Raw genomic sequence first — 21,628 nt, forward strand, 5'->3', positions numbered from 1 at the left:
ATAAAAATAAGAATCTGCTGAGACACAAATTTAATGAGAAGTCATAGGAGAATCTACTGAGACTAATGAGAAGTCATAGGACCTACGTGAAGAAAATTATAAAATCTAATGAAAGAATTAACAGGAGTATAACTGAGTCACTTTGCTGTACAGCAGAGACTGGCACAACATTGTAAATCAACTATACTTCAGAAAAAAAAAAAAGAGTCAAGACTTAACTTCCAGCCAAGGTGGAGTGACGGGGTGGATTTACCTTGCCACTTGAAATGTTAAAAAACAGTAGTTTTCAAGGTAATGGAAATCAAGGAAGGCCAATGGTTCCTAAGAGAGGAAACAAACAGGTGTAGCCCTATGATCACCTCAGCTTACTGTCTTTAGCGAACTTCCAGCCTGTGGCGCATGGCGGAAGAACCCAGGCAGAGCCCAGGGGCGCCCTTCGTTGAGGAGATAGAGCTGAAAGTCTGGGGACACCACAGTGGCAAGATCTTACAGTACGGAGTGTTGGAGAGGTGGGAGCTGCACACACAACTCTGAAAGTCTGCAGAGGTCTCTTCAAGTATCAGGCAGAATACATGTGTGAGGAAACGACTCGAGGCTGAGGGGAGAATAGCACCTGGCCCTCACATGTGGCCAGGAATAGTGTTTTCCACCAGCTGAACTGGAAAACTTCGTAATTCATGGAGTAGTATAGTGAGGTTTTGCCTCAGTAGTGGAGAATAATTAGTCCTAGACTAAACACTGCTTAAAAGTGTTTGCCTAAAAATCTTAAAAGTTAAGACCTGAAAGAAACTTTCTGAATAATTTAACTACAGCCTAAAACAAAGATTAAGAATCATTGTAAAAAAAGACAGAAATATCCAGTACCCAAAAACATCAAGTTCACGATGTCCAGCATCTAACAGAGAAACAGGAAAGTAGGACTCATAATGAGAAGAAAAATCAATCTAAACTTACCAAGAACTGACACAGATGTTTGAATTAAGAGAAAAATCAGGGAATTCCCTGGCAGTCAAGCGGTTAGGACTCTACACTCTCAGTGCCGAGGGCCTGCGTTAAATCCCTGGTTGGGGAACTAAGATCCCACAAGCTGCGCAGTATGGCCACCAAAAAAAAAGGACAAGTCAAACAGTTACTATAGCTGTACTCCACATGTTCAAGAAGTTAAGAAGAGAAGGGAAGATATAAAAAAAGACCTACATCGAACTTCTCAACATGAAAAGTACATGTCTGAGATGAAAAGTATACTGTATGGGCTTAATCGCAGATTAGACATCATGAAAGAAAGTAGTAAACTTGGAGACACAGCAACAGAAACCTTCCAAAAGGCAACATAGAAAGTAAAAGAATTAAAAAGTGAACAGGGCATCAGTAAGATGTGGGACCCTGTATGTGTAATTTGGATTTACCAAGCAGACACTGCTGCCCATGGAAGGCTCTGGGTCTGAAGTCTGGTCTCTCTTTGTTCAAGTATGAGCAAATTATGAAATTATGAAAGGCATATTAGCACCAAGCCTTTTCCTTGACATAGTCACAAGGTTGAGAAAGATTTGAAAAGGGTCTGCCTGTCTCAGGGGTGCCCACCTGCGAGACACATCTTGCCCTTTGGAAAATGCTGTGCCAGCAGAATGGAGATGATTTATGTCAGTCCTTCCTAACCCATCCGTGGGACTGATGAAATTGAGTGCCTAAAAAAGGAAGCGAGGCCTATTTGGGGGGGATGTAGGGGGTGTGGCTGGAGACAGAGGCAATGTGAGCAACCCCTCTTTGACCCCAACCTGACTGCTGCTGAGTCCCCATTAGCCATTGCTTATTCAAAGAGAGAAGGAGCAAACAGTGGTCCTGTGGCCCTGCTGCAGCAGTCCTGGATGGGTATGCCCCTCTGACAGTGCTCCTTCCTACCCTCTCCTGCCCATCAGGGCAGAGCTGCCTCTCCACTGGTCCTTTGTCTTCAACACTGTGCTATCTCAGTGGGCACACCTTCCTCACTGGCTCATAATTCTCACTTGGCTCGACTGTGTTCTCATACTTGGGAAACCCAGTTGAATAGTTTTTGGCCAGGTGGTGAAGCTGACCATAACAAAATGATCTCTAATATTTATAATTAATTGTGGTATAGCATAGTGTTCACAGCTGGCTCTGGAGTGAGTTTGCCCCAACTGGATTCCTCCTAAGGCCTTAGTGAAATGGGTGGTGGTGGTTAATAGCAATAACCTCACAGGGTTGTTGTTGGTATTAAATGGATAATCCATGCAAAGCACTTAGCGAGGTGGGCTGGTGCAGAGTAAATGCTTGCAGTTCCTGTGGTCACCGTCATGTTCTCCAATGGAACTCTCCTTTCTCAGGGCAATAGACACTGTACAATAGCCATGAAAAGCATGGACTCAGGTTTCAATACAGTCTGGATTCAAATCTCAGTTATTCCATTTACCAGGCAAAAGATCTTGGGCAAGTCACTTGCACTGTTCACTAGGGCTTCCACAACAGAATACTACAGACTAGGTGGCTTAAACTACAGAAATTTATTTGTTCACAGTGCTAGAGGCTGGAAGTCCAGGCTTAAGATGCTGGCAGGGTTGGTTTCTGGTGAGGGCTCTCTCCTTGGCTTGCAGACAGCCACCTTCTTGCTGTCCTAATGGCATTTTCTCTATGCATGTGTATTCCTGGTGTCTCTGCCTCTTCTTATAAAAAGACAAGTTGTATTGGATTAGGGCCCCACCCTATGACCTCATTTAACCTTAAGGACCTCCTTAAAGGCTCCATCGCCAAGTCTAGTCAAATTGGGGGTTAGGGCTTCAGCATATGAATTTGGGGGGACACAATTCAGTCCATAACATCAACCACCTACTCTGTGCTTCAGTTTCCCCAGCTCTAAAACTTGTTAATAATGCCTGCCTCTGAGGGTTGCTGGGAGGATTGGATGAGTGTAATATGCTTAGACATGTCTGGTTTATAGTAGGTACTATGTGAATTATAATAGTAATAATGGAATGAATACGTACTGTCCTCATGGATATTTCCTGTACTTTCTCACTTCCAAATCAAGATAATGCCAAATTGAACATTCAGAAATCTCCAAGAGAGGTAGGATTTCTGTGTGACTTGCTCCCTGCCCCCAAAAGTCTTTGGCTTTTTTTTTTTTTTTTAGGACCAGCGGAGACTTCCTCTTTCTGCCAATCTGAAGTTTTGAAGAGATAGGAAACCCAGGAGCTTTGAAGCCACCCTTCCCCAGGCCTTTCCTGGGGCCTGCATGCTGCAGCACTGCTCCTTGCTCTGTTGGCAAGCTCTCTTCAGAAGCTCACTGCTAATGCAGATTTAACCTTGAGCTCTCCTTGGGCTGCTTCTCCAATCCAAGGCAGTTAGACTCAAAGTCCAGTTTCTTTCTTTTTTTAATATTTATTTATTTATTTATTTTATTTGGCTGTATCGGGTCTTAGTTGCGGCACGTCATGGGCTTAATTGCCCTGCCGCATATAGGATCTCAGTTCCCCGGCCAGGGATCGAACCTGCGTCCCCTACATTGGAAGGTGGATTCTTAACCACTGGACCACCAGGGAAGTCCCCAGAGTCCAGTTTCTGACAAACAACAACTACTTGCAGAACCCAGGGATCTGAGAATCAGAGGTCCCTCCTGGATTTTTTGCTACGATAGGACCGGCACTTATGGTCAAATCATTAAAGCCAAAACAAACAAACAAACAATCCTTATCTATAAAAATGTTCACTTTTTGAATGAATAGTTTAGCTTTGGATCCAGTCTTGTCCCTGCAGATGAGGTTGTCGGATTTTTGTTTGGAAACCCGCAGGCTGTTGGGAGCTCAACAGGCTGGAGGGACCACGAGAAACTGGGAGATACTGACAACATCTCACCTGGCTGAAACCTGTGTGTGTACATGCAAGTGTGTGGTGTGTGGTGTGTGGTGTATGTGTGGTGTGTGTTGGGAGGGGCAGGTGTGTGTTTCTTTGGCTAGAAATGACTCCTTGGGGAAAGATGCAGAAAATACCCCACAATCTCAGAGGTATACTCTACAATGTATGGAGTCTTCCATACATAGGATATCGGTCACCACATGTATGTAAAAGTAAAACACCTAAAACATACCACAATTTTTACAAAGTCCTGCTTTGGCATTTCTCATTCTTATTAATGTAATAGAAGCCCTCCAATAAGGAGGGGTCTGTCTCTCACCTGTTGCTTAGAGGCCCATGTGCACAGGGACAGAGCCTGAAAGCAGAAAGAGGTGGGGAAGGAAAGCAGGGACAATTAAAGAGCCCTTTGGAGTGATCATGGCAACTGTTTAGCTCTCCCTTGTGGGGTTTGAGAAGCATAGTTTCAAAGTCAGTCGTACTTTTTTAAACCCAAGAAGAAAGCATTTGGCTGTTTCCTAGTTATAACATTAATCCATAGTCATTTTAGAAAATTATTTCTTCTAATTGGGAGGTGGGGAAGGAAGTATGGAGTTTGATCAGTTTATGAAATCCTTAAGTATGGGAACCACAGAACTAATTTAAACCTCTTGTTAAAAAACTAGGTATAACTTACATAAACGCACAATCTTAAGATGAATTTTTACATATTTACAACCAGGTCAAGCCTAGAGGGATACCTCATGACCTCTCGCCGTCAAACCGTCCCCCAGAGGTAACCATTATTCTGACATCTATCACCTCAGATCAGTTTGCCAGTTTTGAGCTTCCCGTAAGTGGAATCATATAGTATCTAGTTTTCAGAGTCCGACTTTCTTAGCCCAACATCATGTCTAGAGTGAGATTTGTCCAGGTTGTGTGCAGGGCCAGCTTAAACTTTAAATCCCTTTCCAACTCTGAGATCATCTAGTTCTATAAGGAGGGAGGAAATGAGGGAAGAATACAATTTGAGAGAGACATTTGATGGAGTTTTAGAGTTGATAGTTTCAGGCTCTCAAAGAATGAGGATGACGAAAAGGAGAAGATGTTAATGACCTGTTCCCCCATTGCCTGTGGCCCGTAGGGGTGGGTAGATAACTGGTTTATTTAATTGACGACACTTCAGATCCAGAGGAGCTGTGCTCCTTGACTGAACTCCAGAAGTCTCAACTCCATCTGGACCTGATTTATATGATAAGATCCTGGACTTTAAGCTGGTGCTGTAATGGGATGAGACTTGGTGGTTTGCAGGAGGGGACTAGTGCATTTTGCGTATGGGAGAGAGGTGAATTTTTGTTGGCCAGGGGATGGGCTGTGGCAGGTTGGAATTTCCAAAGATGGCCACACCCCTAACTACCCCATTCTGCAAGCTCTTCCTACAATATGATGTTGATGATTCTCCATCAAGAGGTGGTGGATTAGTTTCCTAGGGCTGCTGTGATAAAGTACAGTCATCCCTCGGTACCTGCAGGAGATTGCTCAAGTTCCAGGGTTGGCCCTCCATATCTGTGGATTCCGCATGTGAGGATACGGGCTGATAGTACCACAAATTGGCTGGCTTGAACCACTGACCCTTATTGCCTCACAGTTCTGGAGGCTGGGTGTCTGAGACCAAGAACAGGCTGGTTCCTCCTGAGGTCTGTGAAGGAGAATCTCCTCCATGCCTCTTCACTAGCTCTGAGTGGTTTTCTGGCAATCTTTGGCATTTCTTGGCATGTAGAAGCATCACCCTGATTTCTGCCTTCATCTTCATGTGGTGTTCTCCTGGGTGTGTGTTAACTGTCTTCAAATTTCCCCATTTTATAAGTATACCACTCATACTGAATTAGGACCCAACTGAATGAGCTCATTTTAACTTGATTAGCTCTCTAATGACCCCATTTCCAAATAAGGTCACAGTCTGAGGTATGGGGATTAGGACTTCAACATATGAATTTTGTTGGGGCATATGTATTAGAGAAACAGAACCAATACACACACATACGCATGTATATGTAGTTTTATGTACACGTGTATATATACAATCTCTATATAAATCTCTCTATGTAGATAGATTTATTATAAGAAACTGGCTCACATGATTTTGGAGACTGAGAAGTCCCATGATCTGCCATCTGCAAGCTGGAGACCCAGGAAAGCCAGTGGTGCAATTCAGTCTGAGTCTGAAGGCCTGGGAACCAGGGGAGCCAAAGGGTAAGTTCCAGTCCAAGGGCAGGAGAAGACTGATGTCCCAGCTCAACAGGACGGTGGGAAGAGGATGGATCCTCCCTTCCTCCACTTTTTGTTCTATTCAGGCTCCCAGTAGATTTCATGATGCCCACCCACACTGGGGAGGGTGATAAGCTTTACTGAGTCCACTGATTCAAATGCTAATCTCATCTGGAAACACCCTCACAGACACACTCATAAAGAATGTTCAATCTGGGCACCCTGTGGCCCAGTCAAGTCGACACATAAAAGTAACCATCACAGTGCATACTGCGATCCATAATTGGAAGGGACTGTGTTTCCTCTACTTGAACTTGGGTGGACCTTTGTAACTGTGATGGAAGTGACGCTGAATGACTTCTGAGGCTCGGTCACAGAGGCAATATGGCTTCCATCTGGTTCTCTCTCAGGAATCCAGCCACCACATCAAGAAGAACATGCATAGGCTGTGTGAAGGTCTCAATCAACAGGCAGCATCAACTGCCAGATGTTTGAGTGATATTTGCTATTTCAGTCCCCAGCCTTCGGGTCTTCCCACTGAGGCACCAGATGTTATGTAGCAGAGTCAAGCCATCCTGCCCATGTCTTAGCCACAGAAACTATGAGAGCTAATTAGTTATGGCTGTTGTTTTAAGCTGCTAAGTTTTGGGATGATTTGTTACGCAGCATAGCTAACTAATACATGCTACCCACCTCATAGTGTTCTTGTGAAGTTTAAATGAACCAGCAGCTGGAATAAATCTGGTATAATGCTTGACATATAGCAACTTAGAAAAAACTTATTAGTAGATAAATTAAAAAGTGGGACATTATAATTTTAAAGTACACAGTAGTTTCTGTTACTACATGTAATTAAAAGAAGAAAAGGGAATTCTAAAAGCCATTTAACATTTAAACATTTCACTAATTCTGATCACACTTTTGCTCTACTAGACTGATTTTTTTTTTTTTGCCAGACGTGCTAAGAGATGGGATTTTATTGGCTGAGAAAACAATGATCTTTTCCTTTGTTGTGGATACAGCCATTCTAAATCAGTGACATGTGAGTTAACCAGGTTTTCATAATATTTTGTATATTATTAGGGAGAAAAGAATTTTGGTTTGGAGAAAAGAATTTTGGTTTCATAATGCAGCCTCACAAAAGTTTTCAGCAAAATTAGACTATATAAATAAGATCAAATTTATGTCTGTACATTTTTCTAAAGAGGTTGTACAAATGGCCAATAAACACACAAAAAAGGTACTCAAAACCATTAACCGTCAGAGAAATGCAAAGTAAAACTACAAGGAGATACACTTCACACCTGCTAGCTATAATCAGAAAAACAGATAATAACAAGTGTTGGTGAGGATGTGGAGAAATTGAAACTCTCCATAAACCACTGGCAGGAATATAAAATGGGGCAGCTGCTTTGGGAAACAGTCTGGAAGTTCCTGAAAAGGTTAACATAGAGCTTGACCCAAAAATTCTACCCCTGGTTATGTGCCTAAGAGAAAAGAAGACATATTGCCACACAAAAACTTGTAAGCAAATGTTTGTAGCAGCATCCTTCATAATAGCCTAAAAGTAGAAGCAATCAAATGATGAATGGATAAAGAAAATGTGGTATATCCATATAATGGAATATTATTCAGCAATAAAAAGGAATAAAGTACTGATACCTGCTACAACATGGATGAATCTTGAAAATATTTGCTAAGTGACACAAGTCAGACTCTAAAGGCCACATATATTGTATGGCTCCATTTATATTAAATGTCCAGAATAGGAAAATCCATAAAGCCAGAAAGTAGGTTAGTGGTTGCCAGGGGCTGGGTGGATGGGGGAGGGAGTGATGGTGAATGACTGTTGATGGTTATGAGGTTTCCTTTGGGATGATGAAAATGTTCTAAAATTATATTATGGTTGATGGTTGCACAATCCTGTGAATATGCTAAAACCCACTGAACTGTGCACTTTAAAAAAGTGAATTTTATGGTATGAGAATTATATTTCAATAAACTGTTATGATTTCTATTTGTAATCATATCATGAGAAGACTTCCATTGAGTTTGGAAGGTCTGTTTAGTGTGCAGCCTTCACAAAATTCACTTTGGTGTGATTTCCAGGAGGCTTCTTGAGAAGACAAAGCAGATTCCCAAGAGACACGTGTGATGGCCCATCCAGAGAAATATCAACACCTCAATTAAAAATTTCATTTAACAAGCTCTACTGAGCACCTGTTATATGTTAGGAAGTGTTCTAGAAGTTTGACTACATCAACAAACAAAATTTAAGCGTTGATTTTAGTTAAGCTGCTTCTCACATGGACAACTCTAAACTGATCACTCCAGGAAGAGTGGCAGCAGTTATCAATTGACTGATATTAGCAAGAATTTGTGACTTCTCTCCTGCTATTTTGGAGAGGTTTGACCAACTTAAAGAAAAAAGAGGGAGATGTGAACATATAGCTTTTGTAAAAGTTCTTCTTTGCCATGCTTAAGAGAGTCAATAGCAGTTAAGAAAGGCTTTGGCTGTAAATAATAGAAATCTCAACTAATGCTGGCTTGAACAAAGAGAAGATTGTTTGTCTCAAAAAATGTGGAGGTAGGGCTTCCCTGGTGGCGCAGTGGTTAAGAATCCACCTGCCAGTGCAGGGGACACGGGTTTGACCCCTGGTCCGGGAAGATCCCACATGCTGCGGAGCAACTAAGCCCGTGTGCCACAACTACTGAGCCTGCTCTCTACAGCCTGCAAGCCACAACTACTGAAGGCCGCGAGTCACAACTATTGAAGCCCATGCGTCTAGAGCCCATGCTCCGCCACAAGAGAAGCCACTGCAATGAGAAGCCCGCGCACCACAACGAAGAGTAGCCCCCACTCGCCGCAACTAGAGAAAGCCTACGCACAGCAACGAAGACCCAATGCAGCCAAAAATAATAAATAAATAAAATAAATAAATTAAAAAATAATGTGGAGGTAGGCAATTGTTCAGTGGCTTGAAAGATCGCCAAGGACCTAGGATCAGTCCTTTTTTCTACTTTGGCATCCTTAGCGTATTGGCTTTTTGTGTTTGTGTTTGTTTCCTGTGGTCACCAGATGGTGCCTAGCACTAGGTACAATGTCCTCTTACCAGTGCCCAGGGAGGAAGAGAGGGGTAAGGTCCAAAAATATTTCTCCTCTGGAGGCTCAATTTATTCTAGAAACATTTCCCAGAGTATCATGGACTAGAACATGATGGTGAGCTGTATCAGTGCATGATGTATACAACCAGTGGGGTGGCCGGGATTTGATGATTAAGTCTGGGTTCAGCTGGGCCTGGCTCTGGGCTTCACTCCAGTCTGGGTTGGCTCCATGAATCTCCTTCTGAGGCCCATGAGGACAAGGGGGTACACCAATGGCACAAGCACATTTCAAGCCCCAGCTTGGATCACATGGTGCAACATGCCATTGGCTGAAGCAAGTCACATGGCCAAGCCCAAAGTCAGGGGACAGGGAGTCCCACTCAGTCCACTATGAGGTCATGGTAGCGGGTGAGATATAATCCTACTTCTGGGGAGGGAAGGCCACACCTGCCTTGCCCTAGACCAGTCAATAGGGCTTGGATTGCCATGGATGGCTTAGACCAAGCCGGGCTCATGAAGTCGTAAGGTGTAGTTGTTGAGAGCATGGCCTCTGGAGAAGGACTTCGGGGATCAAAACCTAGCTTCTCCACATACCAGCTGCTTGATCTGGGGCAATCAATTTCACGTCTCAGATTGCTCAACTGTAAAATGAGGATAACAATAGCCCCTGTTGTAAAGACTACATGTGCTTCTAACAATGCTCAGCGCACAGTAGGTCTGCATAAATGTAGCTCTGATACTCTGGGGCCAGGGGAGGGGAGGGTCTTGCTGCTCTTGCTGTCCCTGGAACTGTAGGTTTGCACGTCTTTCTCATTCCTCCCAAACAGCTCACCAGCTAATGCACCACGATTGCTTTTTCATTAGTAGCCACAGAATTCACATCCAGTAGCTCTCGACCACTGAGGTTTGCAGTTAATGGTGGCCTCATACACGAAAAAAACGAAGCTGCATGATTTACTCCAGATTTGTTAGTCTGGAATCGGCCGCTGGAATAAAGACTGCCATGCATTACCTGCTCTTGGGCCAAGCAGAAGAGAAAAAGACTGTCTTCACCAGATGGTCCACGTGCTAGGGCTCCAGACTTCTCAGGGGTTCCAAGTGTGTTCATTCCAGAGAATTCTCAATCAAAGCGCAACCCCAGGCAGACACATTTTCACACTAGCATGCCCACAGCATGTGTGGGAAAAAAGGGGAAGATCTGTGTAGATCTAAGTCAAACTAATTAGCTGTCAGCTGCATTGCATCTGGAGATCAAATATAAACTGTTGGCATCAAAAATCGTTCCGGTCCCTGTCATTTCCGTGCTCTTGGTACCAGGCCATCCTTTGTAGCACAGTCCTAATGTGTTTCTTCACAATGACAATGATCCAGCAGCCCGCCAAGCATGGTATCCCAAGTCATCTGCTATTGGCAACTGTAGCGCCCCTTCATTTTGTGCCAGGTGGAGTTAGATGAAACTAACGGGGATGAATAGGTGGGAGTGGGTCATTGCATTGTCAGTATGTTGGAATGCAAACATTTCCACAGTTACCCATTAACAGGGTCCTTTACCATTGCTACTGTTCTGTGTGTGCAAAGATCACAAAGTCCAGGGTCTGAAACAGGTTCGTTTTAGCTAATCTCCTGCTGAATTTCTTCAATTACACCAGGTCGAAGTGGTTCATTCATTGATAGGGGGTTGGAGGGCTGGGGTGTGGATTTTGCCTTTCAGAAGAGGTATGTGCATCTGGACAATGGGAGAGTGGCCAGAGAACAGAGCCAGCAGTGGTTTTATTCTATTTAGATATTTTAAGTGTTTTTCCCCCTGTGGAAAATAATCTGTTTTTAGTTTAAGTTGATTTAAAATTGCTGCCATGTTATAGTAAATAAAGTGACATCTCATTTCTTTAAAGAAGCTTGGAATATGGTTATGGAATCCCAAGTACACAAATGACAAATTGGCTTTATGAATTTGATTCTTCTCCATGGCAAAAGATGTGTAATTTTTAGTACACTTTAAAAATCAAAGAATAGTTGGTGTAGGGTACCACTAAGAACTATCCACTAGGTGGCAGTATACCTCTAGGTTTTTAACATGTAACCCAGCAGTTCTCAAACCATGGTACCTGGACCAGCAGCATCAGCATTGCCTGGGAATTAGTTAGAAAGGTGAATCTTTTGGTTCCACCCCAGACCTATTGTATCAGAAAGTCTTGGAATGGGGCCCAGTAATTGTGTTTTTAAAAGTCCTCCAGGGACTTCGCTGGTGGCGCAGTGGTTAAGAATCCCCCTGCCAATGCAGGGGACATGGGTTCAAGCTCTGGTCCGGGAAGACCCCACATGCCTCAGAGCAACTAAGCCCGTGCACCACAACTACTGAGCCTGCGTTCTAGAGCCCGAGAACCACAACTACTGAGCCCACGTGTCACAAGTACTGAAGCCCACGTGCCTAGACCCCGTGCTCTGCAACAAGAGAAGCCACCATCATGAGAAACCCACACACCGCAGTGAAGAGTAGCCCCTGCTCGCCACAACTAGAGAAAGCCCACGCTCAGCAATGAAGACCCAACGCAGCCAAAAAGAAATAAATAAATAAATTTATAAAAAGCCCTCTGGGTGATTCTGTTATGCTCTCAAGCTTAAGAGCCATTGATCTAGTTAAGCTTAGGTCTTTCTGTGATCTGAAAATGCCAGCATTACAGGCGACAAAGTCTGGTGGGCTTTAGCCACAAGTATTGTGATTGAGAGACACTAAGAGGCACCCATTCTTAATATCTTTTATACTGGACTTTTCCCAGTGTCTAAAATGTCCCCCATTAATCGTGACTTAGGGTTAAAGTATAAAAAGCCGCAGAAGGAAGTGAGGAAGTGAACCTCTAGATCCAATATATTAACCATTATAATCCCATAACACCAAAGAACTATTTAGATTCTTGGGCCAAATCAGGCCCATCGGTTGTTTTTGCAAATAAAGTTTTATTGGAACACGGCCACACTCACTGGCATCTTGTCTATGGCTGCTTTCACACTGCAGAGGCAGAGTTGAGGAGTTGTGACAGAGACTGTATGGCCTGCAAAGACTGAAATAGTTACTGTCTGGTCCTTTACAGAAAAAGGTTTAGGTTTAGATAGAGTTATCTAGCAAGGCCTTGCGGGATTGGGTCACCAGACGCAGGACAGATGAGGGACCCAAGGTGGGAGACCTTGAGTAGTAATATGGGCAAAAGTGTGAGGGGTGAGGAGAAGAAAGGAGGAGCAGTATGGGGGAGAGGAGGGGGCTGCGTGAGGGTTGCAGGGACACTGAGATGCTACAAATGCCCCCAAATCCAAATACCAGCCAGCAAATCTACTAACTAGAATCATTTTGACTCATCTGCAAATAACTATTTATTCATTTATAATCAGCTAAAATGATTCTTATGGGGACTTTTCATTCACTTACTTTCAAAGGACTTGGAGTGGGCAAGCAGGTTAAAAGCACAGTGAAAAATAAGATGTTTGCTGATAAAACAGAATGGACCATGTTCGTCAGACCTCTTTCCATTTATTTCCATTCTCAGTACAAGCTATTAGGCTGGAATTTCTTGAGCAATGTTTCCATGCATTTTAAGCCTATTTTCTGGACAGTTTTCATGCATGGCATCTACTGGATTTCCACAACAGCACTGACAAATATACCTCAACCCTTCCATTTATTGAGAGAGGAAACACTCAGAGAAGGCAGGTAACTTTTAGGTCAAATAGGTGGACCCTGGACTTGAAACCCCATGAACTAAGGGCGGCCTTAGAGCTGGGTCCACTGTTTCGTGTTCCCTCTGTCTTGAATGTCTTTCTAATTGTGCTATTCTTGGTGTTCTTTTTATGATCTGGCAGCTAGGTCTTGCAGTCTTATTTAAATTGTTATATTATTACCTTCTTAGTAAGACTCTAATTAATTAATCATATAGAAATGGTTCCCTGTTTAGTCCATTAAGTTAAATGGAGGTCTTTAGCAGAGCCTTGTGTGAGGCGTGTCGGTCTCATTGGTGGCTCTGACCAAACATCTCAGAGACACTAGCCAGGGGCGTCAAAGGCAAGAGGCCGGTATTCAGAACAGATGCACCTGCAACTTGCCACTGTTGGGCAACAGGAAGAGAATCAGACAAAACCAAGCTCCGTGGGCCAGGATAATTTGTGAGACCCTGTTCTAGGTCTTGACTTTCAGTGTCGGCCTGTGGAAGAACAAATTACCTCGGCCTGGGAATGGCTCCCCATCTCCAGCCTCAGACTGGCTTTGGCAGCTGGCAGAGTTCCTTTTGGTGAGCAGAGAATCCTACAAGGGCATCTGGAAATAGATGTGCCAGGGAGCACATTGCTCTTTTATTCTTTGGTGTTTAGTTTGTTATCTTGGGAAGTGTTGACAGGTGTACAGATCAGAATTAATAAGTGTGGGTGCCTTTGGAGAAACACCCGCCCTGAAGGTCTCGATCTCCTCCATCCTTATTTTTTTCAGGAGGTACTGAAGGCGGAGTAGGGTCATGGCTTATACAGCATCAGGTACGGGTAATTGGACACTTTCATGACCTAACACCTCCGGCTTCCTTCCCAGTCCGGCCACACTATTGGAGGACACAGGTCGGTGACATGGTCTTTAGGATCACATCACCTGGAGGTGAGGCCGCTCAGAGGACATGTTCCCAGGGGATTTAGTTACCTGTGAAACTGACCTCTTGGAAGGCTCCAGAGGACTTGTTCCCAACAAGTGACCTCCAGCCTGTATGGGTGAGAGGTGGACATGGAAGCTGATGACCTTGAGGGACCTGGGAGTCGCAGAGGTTGTCTGCTGGCTGGGCAGGTCCATGGGGATGGAGTGAGGCATGGGAGAGCAGCACACACTGATACAGTTTTCACAGAGAATGGACTGATGGGGGTAGGAAGATCACAAAACTTAAAAAAGGTGGAGAGGCTATAAGAAGAGGCCTAAAGATCTATTCCCTGTAGAGGAAACTTCCCACGCAGGAGCTCACTTAGTGTGTTTGCAGCCCCATGAGTGGGTGGTGTGGTTAAGGACCCAACCACCAGCCACAAGTCTTCTCAACTTGGCCTGTGTGCTGAAGCTCGCCTCAGAGGCCCAGGCTCCATCTTTCCCTCTCCCTGCGCTCCTGCCGTCTGTCCGGAGTCCCTGCCTGTCAGTTCGGGTCCCACATGGTACTGACCTTCTAATGGGCATGGCTTCGCCTGGCTGGGCCCCGCCTGGGAGAACTCTGATCTGCTGTGTCCCACATGCATGCCGGCCCCGTGGCAGTGTTCTGGATGCTTCCTGGCGTGCAGAGAGCTGGCCAGGGTCTTTTTGGGGTCTCGGACTGGAGCCGGGGCCCTCACGTTCCTGCCGCTTGGCAGAGCTGTCTCCGAACGCCTGTCAGCCGGTGAAGGCAGGAGTTGGGCACAACAGCTGCAGAAATCAGGCTGGGTCAAAAGAGCTTAGCTTGCAGATAAAAGAAAATTGCTTTGGAAAGAAACAAGCTACAAATAACTTATAATGACCAGAGCCGGGCCCCGACCGCTTTCCTCTGGGTTTAGTGAAACATCGCAAGATATTTTTTCAAAGCCCTGAATTTGGCCACACCTGAAATGTCCTTTGCCAAATGCTTTCCTCCTCGCCTTAATTTTTAAAGTCGAGTCTTTGGAAGGCCATCTCCCCTGCGGTTTCAGATTCACTTATTCTTCACACGTCACGAGGCTGTCTGGTGAGTAAGAGCTGTGAGTGGGAGCAGATTGTAGGGATCAGAGGCCAAAGCAGGAAAGATTTGGTCCATCCCCTAAGCACATCCCCCTACACAGAGAGAAATACATATTCCTCCATAATACATATTTCTCCAGAAATTCTTCCACATGGAGAGAAAGTTCTGGAAACAAGTGACAGGTTTGGGATCCTTAATGCAGGTGGGAGGTACCTCTTCATTCACCCCTGGGGCACCGTAGTAACACGAAGGACCCTTTCTGGTGCCTGAAATCCTCTTCACTTTGCTCTTCTCTTGGATTCTAGAAATGCTCCAGAACCCAAACCCCAGACTCCCAGAGGCCTGTCACACAGTGAGCAGCTGGGATAGAGTTCACATTGATCATCTTCTTCTCCAACCCCTCCCCAGCTCTTCCCAGCATCCTGGCTTTTGGGGGGTCCTGTGATTGGCTTCCGTGGAGCTGACCCAGGAGCCTCAGCTCTGGAATCAGGCCCAGAGCTCCAAGGTCCCCCAGGGACACAGAAATAGAGTCCTGAAGCCTTTGGCTACTGGTGTCCAGCTGCCCCCCTGGAATCCTGCCTCACTCCCCGCTGGACTCTGAATCAGAGGTGTAAGAGCAGACAGGGTGTCATTCAGCCACTCAACGGCGATGACTTGGAATTGAACTTGGGATCAAAACCTTGGGGTTTGCTCCTCAACAGCAATGCAGGGCTGGAGATGACGGAGAACAGTATTTCACACACACACAGCCTCTTTCTTTTGGCCTCATGTTGGAAAAATCTGCAACAATGCCTTCTGAGTCAATTCCACTGGGGCTCTGGTGACAAACCACTCTGGTTGTGTCTGGTGGTTTACAGTGTCACCAGAGCCCTTTGATGGAATTGTAGCTGTTGCTCTGTGCCGTCATTGTCTCCCGCCTCTGTCTCTCTTGGCTTCTGGGCCTCTGTTTCTCTCTCTCTCAACATGGCATGAGCTGCAACCAAATTGGAATGTGTACTTGGGCAGCCTCTGTCCTGAGTGACCATAGGCTGGCGTGTCTTGGCACAGGTGCCCTGGTGGAGCCAAGCAGATGAATGGGTAATTAAACAGAGTGTTTCTTTACTGATGCTCGTTTCCCTGGTTCCAAATTTATTGCTTAATTAAAGGGCGTTCACAGCCAGCCAGAGATGCTAGCTCTTTCTTTCCTTGTGCCAATGGATAGTTCATATAATACCCCCTTTTGCCTTTAATTCCCTCTCTCTCTCTCTCTCTCTCTCTCACACACACACACACACACACACACACACACACGCGCACGCGCGCACACACACACACACACGGAGTCTTAGATCAAATAAAAGCACTGGCTTTTGGTAATTTGAGATTACTCCCTGGATAAGACCTGGATATTCTTTGCCCCAGCACAAGGCAAGAAGACTAGCGCTAGCTCCTCCCTTCAATGGCCATTTAATGGGCTGGCATTTGGGTCCAGGGAGAAAGGTGTCGAGGGGAGGCAGCCCCGACCACACTGTGGCTGGCAGGGCCGGTGGAGACACAGAGGACCCGACTTCCCGGAGGTTGCCCCCAGATCTGCATTGCCCCACAGGCTGCTCTCTGCTGCTGCCTTGGACGCCCTCCTGCCTCCGCCGCACCCCCCATTGCCCTCATTCCTTCTGCTGCCCCATGCAAGATGAGCCTGTATGCTTTGGAACACAGCAGACTATTGTTCCAAAGACAATAAAAAAGATTGGGAAATGCAGTGGCTCCCCTGTGCCCCCAAGTTAGAATTCGACGTGTGTGTTCGAAATTCTCTGGCCATCTCGTGGGTCAAGGTAGGACAAGCGAGAAGGAGCAAGAGAAAAAGGAAAAAGGGCTGCAATCAGGCACCCCAAAAATAAGATGAAAAGAGACAGCTGCTCCCTTAACCTCCTGTGACTGATTTAAAGCTTCAGTAGTAGCCCGCGTGGAGTTCTCGAACAGCGTCTGCCTCATCATCATGGCCATTAAGCCGAGCGCAAATGACCCGGGAGGGCCCTCAACCCGTCAGGCCGCTGTCACCAGCGTGGTTTATGGCTTCTGAGCACCAGGTCCCCCATGGGCAACACGATCCCTTTTTCCCTCGCCAGTGAATCTGGACTTGTGAGCTCGTAAATTCAGCAGGGTTTCCCAGGGGCAGACGGACATCTCCGTGCTACGGGGTGAGGATTTACGGCTGAGTTACCGGGAGCCAGAGGTGACCAGTGGAAGCATTGGAGGGAGGATGCTGACTCACCTGCCCAAGGCAGCAAAAGGTGCCCACGCTGGTGGCTCCAAAGGAGTGATGCTTTGTCGGCGTGATTCGTTACTGGGCCCAGCTGACATTTACGGAGGCGCTCGGCACCTCCCGTCAGGGGGTTGAGCCAGGATTCAATCTCAGCCTGACTCCCTGGCCTGCCTCTCCCCACAGGGGCAGGTGGCTCCTCACTGCTCACCGTGGGCCCTTTCCCTGCTGCTTCACTCCCTGGGCTGCCTCTGCTCTGCCTGGGGCTGGCTTTGCCCATTTAGGACAACCTGGGGCTGAATGTATCAACACAGAGGTGGACGCCTAGGGTTCCCGATGGGCAGCTTACAGGCAGGGGCAGGGCATTGCCTCCTCTCACCCACCCAGCTTGCTCCTGCTCTGTGCGAACGCCCCCAGTGTCCCCTGAGTGGTCCCCATCTCCAGTCCTCTGAATTCCTATCGTTGCTTGTATTCCTTTTCTGGAGCCCCCCTTCGAGGTTCAAATCCTCTCTCCGTCCTTACCAGCTCTTACTGTCCTTACCAGATCGAGACCTCAGGGCGGGTGTTGAACTTGGATATATTACTTAACCTCTCTGGGCCTCAGTTTTTCATCTGTAAAATAGGGGTTTTTACAGAGTGCCTTCGTCGTAGGGTTGTTGGGAGGATTACAAGAGAATCCCCACGTGTCTGGCCCATAGTCCGTGGTTGATAAATGTCAGCTTTTTATTGATGTTCTCATCACCGACTCACCCAGCACACACCTGCCAGGCGTAGCGGTGAGACCACCTGCCTGGTGTCACGTTGAGTGTGTGTGTCTCATTCCTGGAAGCCCCTCGAAGACTGGATCCCACCTCTGTAGCCCTAGACAGGCCCCCCTGTGTCAGAGGAACCACAGACGAACTTCAATTGCAGACTGACCAGGGCGGGGCCAGGTCCCCGAGTCTTGTATCCTTGGAGGTGTGTTGATCCGGCTTCTCAGGAGACTTGAGGCCACCTAGGAAACCTTTGTCCTGATAGTGACTCCAGAGCTGTTTAGGGGGGGAGGGCGTGATGATCTGAAAGGCTTCTCTCCAGCCTGTCCTGGGTGCTCTGGGGCCTTCCCAGTGCCGGTTCCCCAGGGTTGTCATGCTGCCTGCTCCCCAGCTCCGTGATTTCACCATCCGGACCCTGCGTACCCCTGCCCCTCCTGTGTCTCCCGCTCCTCCCGGGCCGGGGGTGCCCACATGGCCCGGAGGTATGCCAAGCTCCCCTGCGGGGTGGGGTGGGCCGCTTGTGCTTCCTGCCGGCCCTCGCACACATTGTTGGTGTAGACAAAGGGAATGGAGTTTTGGTTTCAAGGTGTGATCCAACCAGGCACATCCATCAGGCCCGGCTGTCGCCCTCTTTCTTTTTCTCCCCTTCTCATTTCCGCTTTGGGCTGTGGAGGGGAAATAGCAATTGTGAAAAGGCCACTTGTCAAGATAAAAATCACAGTGCTCGACAGCGCTGCTGCCTCGGGCCGGGCAGCCCAGCCAAGTGCCAGGGGGCAGCGCTAAGTATCGCCGCCCCAGGTGGAGGTGGAGCTGCCCTGCCTGGCTTGCAATCCCTGCCTCTTCTTGGCTGTGCCTCCTAATGGCTCTGTGCCTGTTTCCTCATAGGTCTAATGGGGATAATAATTCCTATATCACAGGACTGGAAAGACTGGAAGGGAGAATTCAACGAGTCCCTTCATGTAAAGTCCCCGGAGCAGTTCCTGGCGGAGAGTAAGCTCTCCATACAGCATGCCATTTTATCAGGAAGCAGAAAGGGGCCACGATTTTTGTGGGAAAGTCCAGCATCCACTGGGAGTTTGGATGGGAGCATTTGCACCCGGGATGGATGTTTCCAAACCCAGCTGTTCATCAGGATCACCCAGGGAACTTTAAAAACTTCATCCCGGGCTTCCCTGGTGGCGCAGTAGTTGAGAGTCTGCCTGCCGATGCAGGGGACGCGGGTTCGTGCCCCGGTCCGGGAAGATCCCACATGCCGTGGAGTGGCTGGGCCTGTGAGCCATGGCCGCTGAGCCTGCGCGTCCGGAGCCTGTGCTCCGCAACGGGAGAGGCCACAACAGTGAGAGGCCCGCGTACCGGAAAAAAAAAAAAAAAAAAAACAACTTCATCCCACCAGAGTGTCTACTATTTCATTCATGGACGTGATGTTTAGAAGCTCAGGCTTGCGGGGGGTGACTGGCCTGGGTTCTACTTTGGGCTCCCACCACTCAGAGGCTGATCACTGGACAAGTAATCTGACTTCACTGAGACTCAGTTTGTTCATCTGCAAAATGGGTACCCTTGGGGCTGCAGCCAGGATCCAATGGGATGAGGTAGCTAATTCTGCGGTGACTTAGTTCTTCACTTGGTTCCTGGGCAAGGTACTGGGCTGCAACCATGAGAGGCAAACCCCCGGCCCCCCGGGACAGCAGACAGAACAGAGGCTGGGATGCTGGTGTTTCTCAGGAGTCCTAACTAGTCATGAGTTTAAAACACCTCATGGATGCCGGCACTCCTTTTGAGTTGCTGTGACCTGAAGACCAAAAGAAACCGAGGCCTTGGCTCTTCCCCCTGGTGGCCTCGCATCTGTCACACGCCAGAGGAGCCACTTTGGCCTGTGCTGCTCATGGGCCCAGCAGCTCGAGAGCTGCGCTGGACGGCGGTGGAGGCCTGGCAGGCGCTGCTCTGTTCCCTGCGCGCTTCCCTTTGTTCCCCCACCAGACCAGATGCCACAATGATTACAGAGAGCAAATCCTCCTTAGGTTCTGTATCACCCAAGCAGGGTCTGCGTCTGAGGAACAGGAAGGCTGGTTCCTAATCCAAATTAGATCGGGGTGGGGAGGGGGGCCGTGCGGGGCTGACTGCAGGCCCCGCGCCTGGGGGTCCTCGGCGCTATGGCTCAAAGACGGGTCCCAGGGACCACCCGCGGGAGGGGGCGTGTGAGCGCGTGTGAGAGGGTGTGAGTGTGTGAGAGGGTGTGAGTGTGTGTGAGGGTGTGAGGGTACGAGGCTGTGTGGGGCTGTGTGAGAGGGTGTGAGTGTATGAGGATGTGTGTATGAGGGTGTGTGAGAAGGTGGAGGTGAGAGTGTGAGCGTGCTTTCGTGAGTGTGAGTGTATGAAAGAGTGTGGCTCCATGTTTGTGCACGCGAGCTGTGTGATAAGGTGTGTGAGTATGTGTGCGTGTATGCTGAGGGTGTGAGAGGGAGGAGGGAGCTTGGTCAGAGCCCTCCGCTGGGGATGGGGGACAGAGAGGCCCTCTGTGGATTTTACCACGGTTCCTGCAGGTCCCAGAGTTGCTCCCCCGTGCCCGCCGGCACCTGAGGTCCGGCAGCAGTGCTCCCTTTGTCCCCTCCTCCTGCCCCCTGCCCTGTAGGCTGGGGACGGATGTTCTCAGGCTAAGCTCTCAGGACCATCTCTCCTGTCCCCTCTAAGGGTGACGTGTTACATTTGCTCCCACCTACAGGGGCCCCTCACGGCCAACCTGTCACCTCTGCCCCCAGTGCCCACTGCTGAGTGGGCGAAGCCACCAGATCATTTTGCAAGTGGGTCAGGCAGTGGTGGTGTGGGTGCTTCTCTCTGGAATTCGTCGGGGGGCCACCCCCAGGTAGACAAGGGAGAGGCAAGCGTGGTGCCTGGGGGGGAGGGCCGGGAGAGCGGCGGAGCATCAGGACACGGGGGATGTGCGGGGGTGGGGATCTGGCTGAAGGGAAGCAGCCAGGCCCCCCAGACTTCGGGCCTTGTGGATTGGTAAGGGCCACCTCTCTCAATCTTGAGACCACTTGGGGTGACAAACTTCTTATTTTGCCAGTTGAGGATGTTAAAACTGTGGCCAAAAATAGACCACCATTATCATATCATAAAAGGAAGGACATTTTAAAAAAGGGAAGTGACATAGTCTCATGTTAAAGAACAGTATTTTCCAAGAAAGAACATTTAGTGACTTTCCTAGAACATGTTTTACCTTGGACCAGTGAGAGTCCAAGTGGGCAGAGAGTGGGGGGGAGGCAGGTTCTGGGACCCAGGGGTTGAAACCACTGATAGGGTGAGCGCAACAATGAGGAGGGACCACCAGCCCTGCTCCTTCTGCCCTGGGTGCTGGGACATTGTGTGTAGCAGTGAGTCCGGGTCTGAGTCTACGGGAACTAGCGGGGGAAAACAGGGTGGTGTGATACCTGAAACCACCTCAGGGTGTGGGGATGTCCAGCTTGAGGATGTTTCCCCTGTTCAGGTCCTATGCCATGACTTACTAGCTGTGTGACTTTGAGAAGTAACTAAACCTCTCTGGGCCTCCATTTTTTCATTTGCATGATGGAAGTGCCCATCTTCCATGGTTGTTGGAAGGATTAAATGAATTAATACACCGAGAGCCTCAGAATAGCCCCTGAGGCACAGAATTCAATCTGTGTCAGTTATTATTATTATTATTATTATTGGGGCTCAGTCCACCTTTTTGGACAAATCTCATG

This window comes from Globicephala melas, chromosome 1 (genome assembly GCF_963455315.2).
Source record: "Globicephala melas chromosome 1, mGloMel1.2, whole genome shotgun sequence".
Lineage (NCBI taxonomy): Eukaryota > Metazoa > Chordata > Mammalia > Artiodactyla > Delphinidae > Globicephala > Globicephala melas.